The sequence below is a fragment of the Hemitrygon akajei genome, chromosome 13, assembly GCF_048418815.1.
Source record: "Hemitrygon akajei chromosome 13, sHemAka1.3, whole genome shotgun sequence".
NCBI lineage: Eukaryota > Metazoa > Chordata > Chondrichthyes > Myliobatiformes > Dasyatidae > Hemitrygon > Hemitrygon akajei.
In genome coordinates this window covers 84,295,186-84,309,612 of record NC_133136.1, presented here as the reverse complement: position 1 = coordinate 84,309,612, position 14,427 = coordinate 84,295,186, and positions in this window count along the sequence as shown.

Here is a 14,427-nt window from a genome sequence, read left to right as displayed (position 1 = left end):
GGATGATGGGGGTCTTTGAAGATACTATCATGTAAATACAAAAACACCCCTTCTTGCTCAGGACACTACAGAGATTCGACATGTTGTCAAAATCCTTGGCAAGCTTCTATATACATGTGGGTGAAAGTATGTTGACTGGATGTATTACAGCCTGGTATGGGAACACCAATGCCTTTGAATAGAAAATCCTACAAAAGTTAAGATTTGGCCCAGTACATCACATGGAAAGCCCTCCCAACCATTTAGCACATCTACATAAAACAGTGTCATGGAAAAGCAGCATCCATGAACAAAGTTCCTCACCGCCCAGGCCACGCTCTTTTCTCACTGCTGCCATCAGGTAGAAGGTACAAATGCCTCAGGACTCGCATCTCTAGGTTCAAGAATAGTTACTAACCTTCAACCATCAGGTTCTCGAGCAAAAGGGGCTAACTACATTTATTCTATTTCTGGCGTTTCCATAATAGATGATCTCACTTTAAGGACCCTTTAGCTTATTTCATACTCATTATTTATTGCTACTTATTTTTAATTTCACTTGCACAGTTTGTTGTTCATTGATCCTGTTTACAGTTATTGTTTTATAGATTTGCTGAGTATGCCTGCAGGAAAAGCAATCTCAAGGTTGTATGTGGCGACACATGTGTACCCTGATAATAAATTTTACTTTGAACTTTGAATGATAGATGCAGCTTTCCTGCAACAGTGCTCTGTGTAGATGTGTTCAATGGTGGTGGGAGCTTTATCCACGATGAAGTGGGCTGCATCCACTACGTTTTGTAGGATTATCTATTCAAAGGCACTGGTGTTTCCATACCAGATCATGATACAACCGATCAATAAACTCTCCACCACACATTTATAGAAGTTTGTCAAAGTTTTAGATGTCATGCCAAATCTTTACAAACTTCTATCGAAGTAGAGGCACTGCCTTGCTTTCTTCATAATGACATTTACATCCTGGACCTTTACATCCTTTACACCATTGAGTTCAAAAGTCAGGCAAATATATTGCAGCTTTTTAAAACTCTAGTTATGCTGCATCTGAAGTATTGAATACAGTTCTGTGGAACCCATTATAGGAAAGATATTGAGGCTTTGGAGAGGCTGCAGAGGAAGTTTACCAGGATGCTGCCTGGATTAGACAGCATGTGCTATAATGAAAGGCTGGACAAAGTTGGTTTGTTTTCTATGGAACGGCAGAGGCTGAGGGGAGATCTGATAGAGGTTATGAGAGGCATAGATAGAATAGACAGACAGTATCTTTTTCCCAGGGTTGAAATGTCTGAAACCAGGGGGCATGAGAGGTGAGAGGAGGTAATTTCAAAGGAGATGTGATGGGTAATTTTTTTTATACAGAGAGTGGTGGGTGCTTGGAATATGCTCTCTGGATTAGTGGTAGAGGCAAATAGATTAGAGACTTTCAAAATACATTTAGCTAGGCACATACATATGAGGAAAATGAAGGATATACGCAGAAGCGATTGGTTTGGTAGACCTTTTGATTACTATTTTAATTGGCTTGGCACAATATTGTGGGTCGAAGGGCCAGACCCTGTGCTGGACTGTTTTATGTTTCATTTTCTAAAGATGAAGCACCTTAATAAAGTGAGCTTGATCATTTTAAATGAATACTATTCAATATCTCAGGCTGAGTCAGGTGGACTCTACGTACATCATTTTGTGATCTGTATAATAGATATACCAATACTGATTAAATACTGGGGGACAACTGGACCAGGAACTGTTGATATCGGGGGAGGTGGCCACCTGCCTTTCAAATGATAGTTTATTAATGGACAGCCAGAAGCTTGGGATAATTTCTCACATTAATTCATGTGTTTAATGTACTGTACTTCAATCCCAGTCTTAATTCCAGTGTTAATGACTTGCTTCCATTGGAACCATGAAAAATGCTGGAAGATCCAAGATCGTCAATCCACCCCACCATCACTAGGAGAAGAAGATGAGTTTCACTGAAACCACAATGCCTTTGACTTTTATGCATCATTAATATTAAATTGTCTCGTTGGTAAATGGATCTATCCTCTGCAACAGGCACAACTATACAGCAATACATGACTCAAGACACTGGTCTGTCATTGAAAATTCTGTGTGTAGACTTTCAAAGTCTGCAAGGCTTCTGAACAGCAATATTGAAAATAGCATTTGCAGATCTGAACAGCCTTCTGCTACATAACCAGTTATTTATGTAGGGTTATTATTCATCAGTTTAAAAGAATGCTCTGTTGTTCTGTGGTTTTACACAAGACATCAAGGGTTTCTTTTTCATGTCACTGGATGACTGACATTTCAGTTTTCTAGTTTAAATCATTACTACATAATAATGCTCGTGTAATATCTTAGTAAATTCCCTGCAGGTTCAAAGAACACAAAATGGAAATTATTCCACATGAGCACACATTTATTCTTCACTGACTGCATTTTCTCCTGTGCAGGAATCTCACCATGCTGCACAAATTACATTTTTCTAATGAGCAAACTTCAAGGGAAATTGCTGCCGCAAAAATAGAATGTGCTTTTCTCATTACTTTTGTACTCAATAACAGGTCAAATGAAATATTTTTAAAATAACATATCATTAATAAACCTAGCTCAAATATGTACTGGTTGATTGTTTGTATGCATAAGTAGCTGTATCATGACTAGGAACCAAAAATGTGTTATGTGTTGGTGTTGATGTCAATAATTAAGCTCCACTGTGCTTAGAAATTGGCCACATATTGCTCAACTTTCATGTAATATTTGGCCTTCTAAATTCTGGTATGTTGTACAGGAAGCACATATGCATTTCACAGAAACTCCATCACCACCCCCCCCCCCCCCCCCCCGCAGAAAGGAGGCCTTTTTATCTGTACTTGAAGAAGACTTTAGACCCTTTGAAACTACAACAAGCTCTCCCTGGATTATGTGCCCAACTCAAGGACATCCTGCACTTGCAAAAAAAGCATCTGGGAGATCAGTGGGATGGATGGAGGTGGCCTTGCTGGGTGGGACTGGGGCATCTCTGCGTGCCTTCTCTCTAAAACTCCACCCCTCCACTCTGAGTTCCAACAAGCAGCAGCTAAATGACACTGAGCAGAGCTGGGAGCCCTGAACAGATCCACCCACCTGGTGGCCATTCTTCTCACATCTGCTCACTCTCCCATCACAGCCCTTCCGTGGTTCTCTTCAATCTTCATTTGTTGTTCATTTTCAAATTATGAACAGCTAAGTTTACAGAGTGATCTTAGGAACAGAACCCTATCATAATTTAGGGACTGCCTGCAATAAATAGCATAATTTCATTTATTACACACACTGTAGAATTAGTTTTACCTGACCATAGGGGACCATTTTTACATCTATTAAAAGAGAACAATGATGTACTGCACCAGTCAGATGGATTCCAGTCTTAAGTTGTGTCCCATTAACAACCATACTTTCTATAAAGAGAGCAATTGTAATTTTATTAAAGTATTGGCTAACGCACAGATTTTCTTCCTTCTAGGGTTAAATATCAGTGCTTGTTTTCTCCAATAAAAAGTATGCAACAAAGATAATAGCGAATTCTCAGAAGTTGTCAATCAGCATAATAAAGCGAATAAGGTAGATTGAGGTTTTCAATTTGATTTTAACAATGGTTTTAGATAACAATAATTTTGGGCTGATAAAAGAACTATTTAAACTTGCCAAGAAGAATAAAGGATTAGAAGAGTTCTAAGAATCAGGGAGAAAATAAAAGATGAGAATTAGATTGTAAATGCTTTTAAAGTTATGTGAAAAGGAAATGTGTAAAGACACCTGTGCTTTTCAAAGTTATTACTGACATATTTTGTGAAATTTGTTGTTTTGTTCCAGCAATACAATATATAAAAAATTCTATTGAGTTTCAATGCGAAATATATAAAAATAAGTAAATAGAGCAAAATAATGAGGTAGTGTTCATGGATTCATGGACTGTTCAGAATATGGTGGCGGAGGGAAGGAACAGTTTCTAAAATGATGAGTGTGGTTCTTCGGGCTCCTGCACCTCCTCCCAGAAGGAGTAATGAAAAGTGAGTCTGTTCTGGATAGAGAGGGTCCTTAATCAAGGATGTCACCTCTATCAGTCACCAACTTTTGAGGATATCATCAATGGTGGGGAAGCTAGTGCAGATGCTGGGGCTTGCTGAGCCTGCAACCTTCTGAAACTTCTCTTGATCCTGTGCAATGGAACCTCCAAACCAGAAGTGGATACAACCAGATAGAGTGCTCTCCACAGTACACCTGTAGAAATTTGCTTTGGTGACATTCTAAATCTCCTCAAACTCTTAATGAAGTATAGCCCCTGGCTTCATTGACATAGGCATCAATCACCACTACTCTGAACTGAGTTTATGACCTATAGACTCGCTTTCAAGGACTCTAGTTCCTCAGTATTAATTTTTGTTTGCATAGATTGTCTTCTTTTGCACATTGGTTTTGTGCCAGTGTTTGTCTGTCTATGGACGTTTTTTCATAAATTCTATTGTATTTTATTTTTCCCTGTAAATTCGTGCATGGAAAATTAATCTTAAGGTAGCATATGGTAACATTTATGTAGCTTGATAATCAATTTACTTTGAACTTTGATTTTTGAAAATTAAAATGCAAGAACAAAGAAATGTCAGAACTTTCAAACAAATTTTTTCATATATTTTCACAGAAGAATATTTAACAAACATACAGGAAGTAATGGGGAGCTATGGGTCTAATGAGGATATAGAATTTAAAGTAGTTATTGCTAGCAAATAAATTGTAAAAAGGGATATTAAACGGACTAAAATCTGGCAAATTTCCTTGATTTCGCAAGGTCTTTGGGCACAGAAAGTGTTGGTTGTAATGAAATTGGGAGTGATGCATCCAAAATATTCTAGATTCTAAAGTAGACCGCCAAGAAGATATTTTATGTACAAATTTCCCTGGAGCTGAATGTTGAGCTTCCTCTGTTTTTATTGAAATAAAGGTCTTGAGTGCATTGGATAGCTTACAGCAGCTCATTACAGGATGGCTGAGGGATCAAACGAGATGGTGTGCTGATCCTCAGAAGCAACATACAAGGACCAGCTAACTTACTGATCATGAGGAAATGTGTGCCCTGTATTTTTAGTGTGAGAAATGGATAATGTAAGATTACATTAAAGGTTAAAGGGGAAAACACTGTCTTGTCCTCTTACTTCTCTCCTCCACCAGCTGCTGTTGCTCTATCTGTCTTCTTGTTCTTATCCTACTCGTCATCAAAGTGGAGAGGAAATATTGCCTGAACAGTATGGAACAAGAGGTCATATTCCCTAGATCTGAACACAATTATTTAGTGAGGGTTGAGGAGAAGTTTCTTCCATAAGAAAGGATGGGAAGCTCAGAGTCAGAATCAGGTTTATTATCACCGGCATGTGATGTGAAATTTGTTAACTTAGCAGCAGCAGTTCAATGCAATACATAATCTAGCAGAGAGAAAAAAAATAAAATAATAATAATAATAATAATAAATAAACAAGTAAATCAATTACATATATTGATTAGATTTTTAAAAATGCAAAATCAGAAATACTGTATGTTAAAAAAAAAGTGAAGTAGTGTCCAAAGATTCAATGTCCATTTAGGAATCAGATGGCAGAGGGGAAGAAGCTGTTCCTGAATCACTGAGTGTGTGCCTTTAGGCTTCTGTACCTCCTACCTGATGGTAACAGTGAGAAAAGGGCATGCCCTGGGTGCTGGAGATCCTTAATAATGGATGCTGCCTTTCTGAGACACCACTCCCTGAAGATGTCCTGGGTACTTTGTAGGCTAGTACCAAAGATGGAGCTGACTAGATTTACAACCTTCTGCTGCTTTTCTCAGTCCTGTGCAGTAGCCCTTCCACACCAGACAGTGATGCAGCCTGTCAGAATGCTCTCCACGGTACAACTATAGAACTTTTTGAGCCTATTTGTTGACATGCAAAATCTCTTCAAACTCCTTATGAAGTATAACCACTGTCATGCCTTCTTTATAACTACATCAATATGTTGGGACCCGGTTAGATCCTCAGAGATCTTGACACCCAGGAACTCGCTCCACTTCTGATTCCTCTATGAGGATTGGTATGTGTTCTTTCATCTTACTCTTCCTGAAGTCCACAATCAGCTCTTTTGTCTTCCTGATGTTGACTGCCAGGTTGTTGCACCAGCACCATTCCCCTAGTTGGCATATCTCACTCCTCTACCAACAATGGTTGTATCGTCAGCAAATTTATAGATGGTATTTGAGCTATGCCTAGCCACTCAGTCATGGGTATAGAGAGACTAGAGCAGTGGGCTAAGCTCACACCCCTGAGGTGCATCAGTGTGGATCATCAGCAAGGAGGAGATGTTATCACCAATCCGCACAGATTGTGGTCTTCCAGTTAGGAAGTCAAGGATCCAATTGCAAACGGTTCTACAGAGGCCCACGTTCTGCAACATCTCAATCAGGATTGTGGGAATGGTGGTATTAAATGCTGAGCTATAGTCAATGAGCAGCATCCTGACGTAGGTGATTGTGTTGCCCAGGTGGTCTAAAGCCATGTGGAGAGGCATTGAGATTGCATCTGCTGTTGACCCATTGTGGCAATAGGCAAACTGCAATGGGTCCAGGTCCTTGCTGAGGCAGGAGTTCAGTCTAGTCATGACCAACCTCTCAAAACACTTCATCACTGTGGATGTGAGTGCTACTGGGTGAAAAGCAATCTATGGATTTCCATACCGAAATAGGCTTTGGATATATATTGAAGATGGATGTTGTTAGCTCTCAGACTGTAGGAATGAAGAGAAATTATGCAAGGCAGGAAAGAAGAGAGAACAAGTGACATATCTGTGACATTATTGAATAGTGGAGTAGGCCTTAAAGCTGCATTTTCTACTTAATCCCTTATCCTTGTGTACTTGTGTAATTAGTTCTGGCAACTGCAACTTTTGTATCTTTGCTAGATGCTGACTGACCTTAAATGCCCTGACATCAAGTTTCTTGTATTTTTGTACCCTGTAAAACAGCAGGCACGCAGGGCGTTCCGGGATTCATCAGCAAATTTTCATTTTACTGCTCGTGTCCCATGTGAAGTGATGCTTATATAACATTAATATGAACTGTAAATAGTTCAGAGCCAAACATTGATTCTTATGCTACTCTGCTTATTACATACTGCCATCCGAAAACAAAACACGGATAGTCTGTAGCTGGTTTCTGCTCTGTAGTCAATATATTGATGTGGGAAATATAGTTGATTTAATCTAAATGGACTCCAGTAAGAACTTTAATAAATTCCCACAAGGGACACAGGTCTAAAACCAATGAGATCCAAGGCAAGTTGGCAATTGATGTAAAATTAGCCTGGTACTAGAAGGCAGAAGATGATGATGGAGGGTAATTTTTGTGTTTAGAGGTCTGTGACCAATGCTGTAAAACAAATTGGTGTTGAGAACTTTATAGTCACTACAGACCATAAACAAGAAATTTACATTAATTCTACATTAATATTCTTTAAAATTTTTCCCCACATTCATCATCAACTATGCTCAACTTCACCACTCACCAGGATCTGGGGGGGGGGGTGGTGGTAACTGGAGTACACAGAGGAAGCCCATTCAGTCTCAGTGAGAATGCATACACTCCACACAGAGAGCAGTGGAAATCAGGATTGATGAGGGTAAGCCAATGGATGTTGTCTACATGGATTTTAGTGAGGCATTTCACAAAGGCCTTCACAGGAGGCTAATCCAGACGATTAAGATGCATTGGGTCCACAGCGAATTAGCTGTTTGGACTCAGAACTGGGTTGTGCCTGGAAGTGGTTGAAGGGACTTGTTCAAGTTGGAAGTCTATAATTAGCGGTGTTTTGCAGGGATCTACACTGGAGCCTCTGCTGTTTGTGATGTATATAAATGGCCTGGCTGAAAATGTAGATGGGTGGGTTAGTAAATTTGTGAATGATATAAAGATTGGTGGAGTTGTGGATAGTATGGAAGACTGGCAAAGAATAGAGTGCAATATAGATCAGTTGAAGATATGGGCAGAGAAATGGCAGATGGAGCTTAATCCAGATAAATGTGAGTTGTTGCACCTCAGTAGGGCAAATGCAAGGAGACAGTACACTGTTAAGGGCAAGATCCTTAACTGTGTTGCTGAGCAGAAAGATCTTGAGGTCCAAATTCATAGCCTTGAAAGTAGCTACACAGGCCAATAAGGTGGCTAAGAAGGTTTATGGAATGCTTCATTGAGTCAGAAGGTTATGCTACAACTTTATAAAAGTCTGGTTGGGCCACATCTGGAGTATTGTGTACAGATCTGGTCACCCTACTATAGGAAGAATGTTGAGGCTATGGAGAGGGTGCAAAAAAGGTTTATCAGAATGCTAAACATGAGAAAACCTGCAGATGCTGGAAATCCAAGCAACACCCACAGAAAGCTGGAGAAACTCAACAGGCTAGGATGCATCTATGGCAAAAATACAGTCAGCATTTCGGGGCCTGCTGAAGGGTCTCGGCTTGAAATGTCAACTATACATTTTTCCACAGATGCTGCCTGGCTTGCTGAGTTCCTCCAGCATTTTGTGGGTGTTGTCAGGATGCTGCCTGGTTTAGAGGGCATGTGTTATCCTGAAAGGCTGGATAAACTTGGGTTGTTTTCTCTGGAGCACATGGGGCTGAGGGGCGATTTGATAGAGGTTTACAAGGTTATGAGAAGCATAGATAAAGTGGACAGGGAGTATCTTTTTCCCAGGGTATAAATGTCTAATACCAGAGGGCATGCATAGAAGGTGAGAGGGGGTAGATTCAAGGGAAATGTGAGGGGCACATTTTTTACTCAGAGTGTCATGAATGCCTGGGATAGGTTGTCTGGTATGGTGACAGAGGTAAATACTTTAGAGGTTTTTAAGAGACAAAATGTTCCATAATTTATAAAACATTCGTTTTGATAAAAATCAGCAAAGCCCAGGTGCTTGAAATCTGAAGTAAAAACAAATGAAAAGAACTGGAAGCACTCAGCAGACCTGGCGACATCTGTGGAAAGAGAAACAAAGTTAATAAATGGTACGAGCTGGCAGCGAAGACGTGTTCCCAGGAAGGATACGGAGCTGTGGGAGCGGGCCTGGGTAATCACATGGTCAAAGAGCTGGAGTGCAGCAGAGATCACTGAGGGGGAGCAGTGAGAGAGCGTATCACTGACCTCTCGTTGAAAGAAGATTTAAATTTCTTCAGGGTAGGCATCCCTGAAAGAACCATCCCAGTGAAGTCATCCAATCGCAAACAAGATAAAATCTGCAGACCGTGGAAATCTAAGCAAAATATACAAAATGTTGGAGGAACTTAGCAGGCCAGGCAGCATCTAAGAAAAAAACTGCAGCTGATGCTTCAGGCCAAGACCTTGGCCTACTGAATTCCCCCAGCATTTTACGGATCGCTTGGATTTCCAGCATCTGCAGATTTTCTTTTGTTTGTGAACAAATTAATAATTTCAAATTGAAGATCCATTGTCAGAATAGAATAAGAAAGAAAACAAGTCAGTTTAAAAAGCAGAAAAAGTTAGCATGGGATAAGTTGTAAGAAATGTATTCCTAGTCTGAGTTTTGATCAAGCATTGGTGGAAGAATGATTCAGGAGGACACAGCTCCTGATAGACTACAGCAGTCTTTCCCAACCTTTTTGCCCTGGAGAAACCCTTGAAATAATTTTCAGGTTGTAGGGAACCCCTGCATAAAAATTACTATATCTACAGCTCAGTGCACGGTAACATGATCAGTAAGTTGCAGAAATAATAATCCAAAAAAATTGTCAATGCTCTTTTGAGTAGAGAATGATTTTTTAACCAAGCTTTCTTGGGGAAAAAAAAAACAGGTAGTTAAGCTTAGCTTACGTTTCTTGAAAGTACTACTTCTTTCATCTTTCATAAATTTAAAAAACTCATAAGGCAAACATAATAAATGTCTAATTTCTGAGTTGAATTTGAGATAAACACACATGGATTTCAACTTCAACTGAAATTAGATGATTTCTATCTTTGCTCTTGATGCTTGTTAAACAAGAAAAAGCTTGCTCACAATGTAAGAAACTGAAACTGCAGCAAAATGTTTATTGCTTTTCTATGAATAGCAGGATATTCTTCTTTCACAGAAATCCAGAACTTGTTCAGGGGCTGGTCAGTAAATCTCATCTCACGTGCACAATCGGACTGCAGCTCACAAAGTTCTTCCTCTTCTCTCAGTGTCGAGTTCTCAGGCTGAGCAGTAGATTCAGAAAAGGGGTCCCTCACCCAGTCATACACTTGTGTTGAAAGGGTGGGAAAATACTGTTCAATTTTGTTCTGCAGTTCTTCCAGGTGTTTTTCAATAAGACTCAGGAATTTTCCGATATCCTTCCAAGCAGCACTGGAAACACTTCAAGATTTCCGTTTGTAGTGTGATTTTTCCAAAGATTGAGTTTCCTTTTGAATCCAAGAATCTTGTCACTTGAAGTCAAAACATTTTCTCCAAGGCCTTGCAGAAACTCGTTCAACTGGTTTTTATGATGAAAAATGTCTGTTAAGTAGACTAGTTTCTGCAGCCGTTCCTCATCTTCAAAGCACTCAGCAAAATGTGGCCAACTATTTTCTTGGAAGTACTCCTGCAATTCTCCTTTCAGCTCAAACACCTTGTTGTGAACTCTTTTTCTGGTAAGCCACCAGATTTCTGTATCTAGCAGGAGATTAGTGTGGTCTTTGTCCAGGTTTTCACAGCTTTTAAAACGTTCTTGAGTGTACTGGTCTTAAAGCTACTAAATAACTTGCTTCCTGTGTCTTTTTTTTACAGACTGTGACTTTATTTTCAACAGTTTCAATCTGTTTGTTTTGGAATTCCAATAGTAGTTTAAAATAATCAGCACATTTGTGTGTCATATGGCTGTGGTTTGTAGTTAAGTGTCTTTTCAGTTTTCCTAGAACTATTGCTGCATTTATAAGTTATTTGGCACAATTGAATAGGAAAACCTGGATCACCATTCCATGTAAAACCCATTGATAAGTGGCTTTCATTGTAAAGATATGGTACCAGCTGAGTTCTTTAATCCTGCCCACTTCTTTGTCTACAATTTCTGGGACAACAGGGAGCTGCGGACCCAAGTCTTCTGATTGCAGAGGGCAGTCAGCCATTGGTGTGTGTGCACACCCAGCTGGTGGTTCTCCACCTCAGGACCCTGTAGAGATACCTGTACAGGGACCACCCTCCAAGATGGCTAACACACTTTTTCCTCTGGGGTCATTGCCTGCAGGAGGGCACGGGACTTCCAGCAGACAGCATCAGCCATGCCACTTTGAGGGAACTGCCTCACTTTACCAAGAGCTGTTGAGGGTATGGGGTTTAGTCTCATCCAAGCAGGGTGCTCTCACACCAGTGGGGGATTGGTCGCCATCCTGTCATGGTGGGAGTCGAGGGGTTCTGGTTGCACCACCTCTTGATTAGCCAGACTTCCTGTCGGGCCCGGGCCTCAGGATACCACACGGGCGAGGGTCCCACACCATGAGCCATCTGACCCTTCTGGGACACTCCAAAGCGTATGGGCTGCTCTTGCACACCTTCCACTTGACTCGGCTTAGCGATCTGTTTTACCATCTGGCAGTGGAGGGGGTGCCCAGCAAAATCTTTTTGTGCAGGGAATCGTTCCCCTGTACATTGGGCAGCTGGAGTGGAAGGTGTTGCATCTGGCAGTACCATGCAACCGATTCTTAAGTAGGTTCGCTGACATCCTATCCACCTGTCCATTCTGTGGCCAGGAGAAGTCACAGTACACACTTATCTGAAGTGTGAGATGTTGCAGCCCCTGCTTGAGAATTTTAAGGGGCTGGTGCTCGGGTTCTGGTTTCATTGTAGCCCCGCTCTCCTTATATATGGGCACCCAGTACAGAAGGGTGCATGTTGGGAAGAGGATCTACTGGTGGGCTTGCTTCTGGCCATGGCCAAGATGGCCACTCATGGGTCTAGATGGCGGAAAGTCGAGGGCTCTGCCAGAGCCAACTGCCTGCCCCTCTTCCAAGGATACGTTTGTGCCCTGCTGTCCTTGGGGAGGGAACATGCAGTCACAATGGATGCAGTAGGAATTTCTGGGAGTGGGGGGCCCTCCCCCCCCCAGAAATTGACTATTTTAGTGATGATTTTAATTTGAATTTATTCACTGCCTTGTAGGTACTGAATGTTTGTACTTTGTATATTTGTTGTGTAGATAAGCTTCTGTAGTTTTGATTTAAAAAAGACGGACTTTTTTGTATCCATTGTTGCATGAGTGCAGTGAAATAACTCAGAAGATTGTAATTCTTCGTCATTGACCATATTGGAATTGTCCATAGGCCCAGGCCTAGAATCCTCCCCTTCAAAAATCGCTGCACTGGACTGTCTTTAGAATGAAAATTTCCCTACAATTTTCTCCTACACCAGTAGAGTTTATCTGATCCCTTGAGTCAGTTGGGGGCACAAAAGGGGAAGTTATGGGAGGTAATTCAGGAAAGAGAGGCTGACGTTACAGCCCAAGAATTCAGTCAATGCTCAGAAAATGCACTTGACGATCATCAGCCTACCCGCCGTGCAATGCACGCTCACCAATTATCAGCCTACTGTCCTCCCCTCCGTGCAATGCACGCTCACCAATTATCAACGGCCTCCCCTATCTCATGTTAAAAACTGAAAATAAACGCAGCCCCACTGTGCACTGCCACACTTGGCTGAGAGACCTCGAACGAGACTGCTAAAGAGTCTGCTTGGCTACTAACCATCACTGCGAGTGCAAGCATCGCGTATTTCGTGAAGTTCAAAAAAAGGATTTTTTTTTTAATCATAGTCTCTCATGGAAATCCAGATTTCCACAGAACCCAAGGACTAGATGGATACTCCACCATGAAGCAAGCAGAAGGAGCAACTGAAGAGCATTACCTTGGAGCAAAGATGGAAACCAATTTGTCATGGAAGCTCTTCTCACTCTCAGAGTAAATGATGAATTACAGTAACAGCGGTGGCTATACTTAATCACAAGTGATATTCATTATTCATTTAGATTAATTCTTGCACAGATACATTATCAGCATATATGAACATAAGCATATTGTTCCAAACATTGATTTGCTATCAATTGGGATCTACTCTCATCCCCAAATGCAGAGATTTATTTGTGAAAATTGAATAATTTAATCATACAAGTAAAAGAAAATCATTGAAGTTTCCTTTGGATCTCTCTCCATGACAAATCACTTTCCTTACCAGTAACTGTCCTAAGATCAAGGGGGAGCCCTGTGGTTTGAAGAAGAATGAGATCCATTTCTCATACATGGCATTTTCCACACTGAGACTGTTCCATTTCAAATGTTTCCGGCTAACTGTGTCTGAATCAAAATGCAGCTTCTAATATCATTTTAGCCCACCATTAGGTAGATACTATTCAATCACCAGCATCCAATCCCTTTGTTGTATGTGACCACTGCTCTCACTGCTTTGAATTGGTCCTTGCTCCACACATGTTAAGATACAGACAAAGAAAAAGTCAGATAATTTTTTTGAGCTTTCCAGTGATAATTATGAAATCTTATAGTAGTCACAGTGGTAAAGAATCAGAAAATATTGAATAAGAAAGACCAACTATACTATATTCATTGAAATATTTTTAAGATTATTTAATTTATGTAGAGATACAACACAGTAACAGACTCTTCAGGCCCAATAACACCCATGTAACCAATTAACACACTAACCCATCTGTATGAGAGGAAACCAGAGCACTCGGAGGAAAGCCATGTGGTCAAGGAAATTGAACCCCAGTCGCTGGGGCTGTAATAGCATTGTGTTAACCACTACACTACCATGCTGCTCACGTTCACATCTTTAATAATAACAAAAACTTGTATTTGTTTAATAACTTCATAAGGAAGTAATTAATATTTGAACCAGACCATACGTGCAGATATTAGCCCTGACAACCAAAGCTCAATCAAAATAAACATTTTAAACCGTATTTCAAAGTAGAAAAGAAAAGTAACGAGGCAGAGAGCTTTACAGATTTGATTGCTCATGGCCAATTGTTAAGTGAGGAGAAATTAAAATCAGGGATAATTATAAAGTCAGGCCAAAGGATTCATCAAAGAAAGTATCATTCAAGTGATCCTTAAGCTTCTAGCGACATGTTTCATCATAAGAACATGTTGTTCTTAGAGGAATGTTTCTTTCAGTTTCACTACCCTACCAGTAGAATTTCAAACTCTTAGCACAATTTTGATATCTTGTGTCACCATATTTTTGTTTTGCAGATTGGCTGTCCAGACAAACTACAGATTCAAAAATACTAACAATTGCTCAATGTGCATGTATCATATTGTAACCTCAAAATGCAAAGGTAATTTTTCCTACTATTAGACAACAAAAGTAAACTAATATTTACA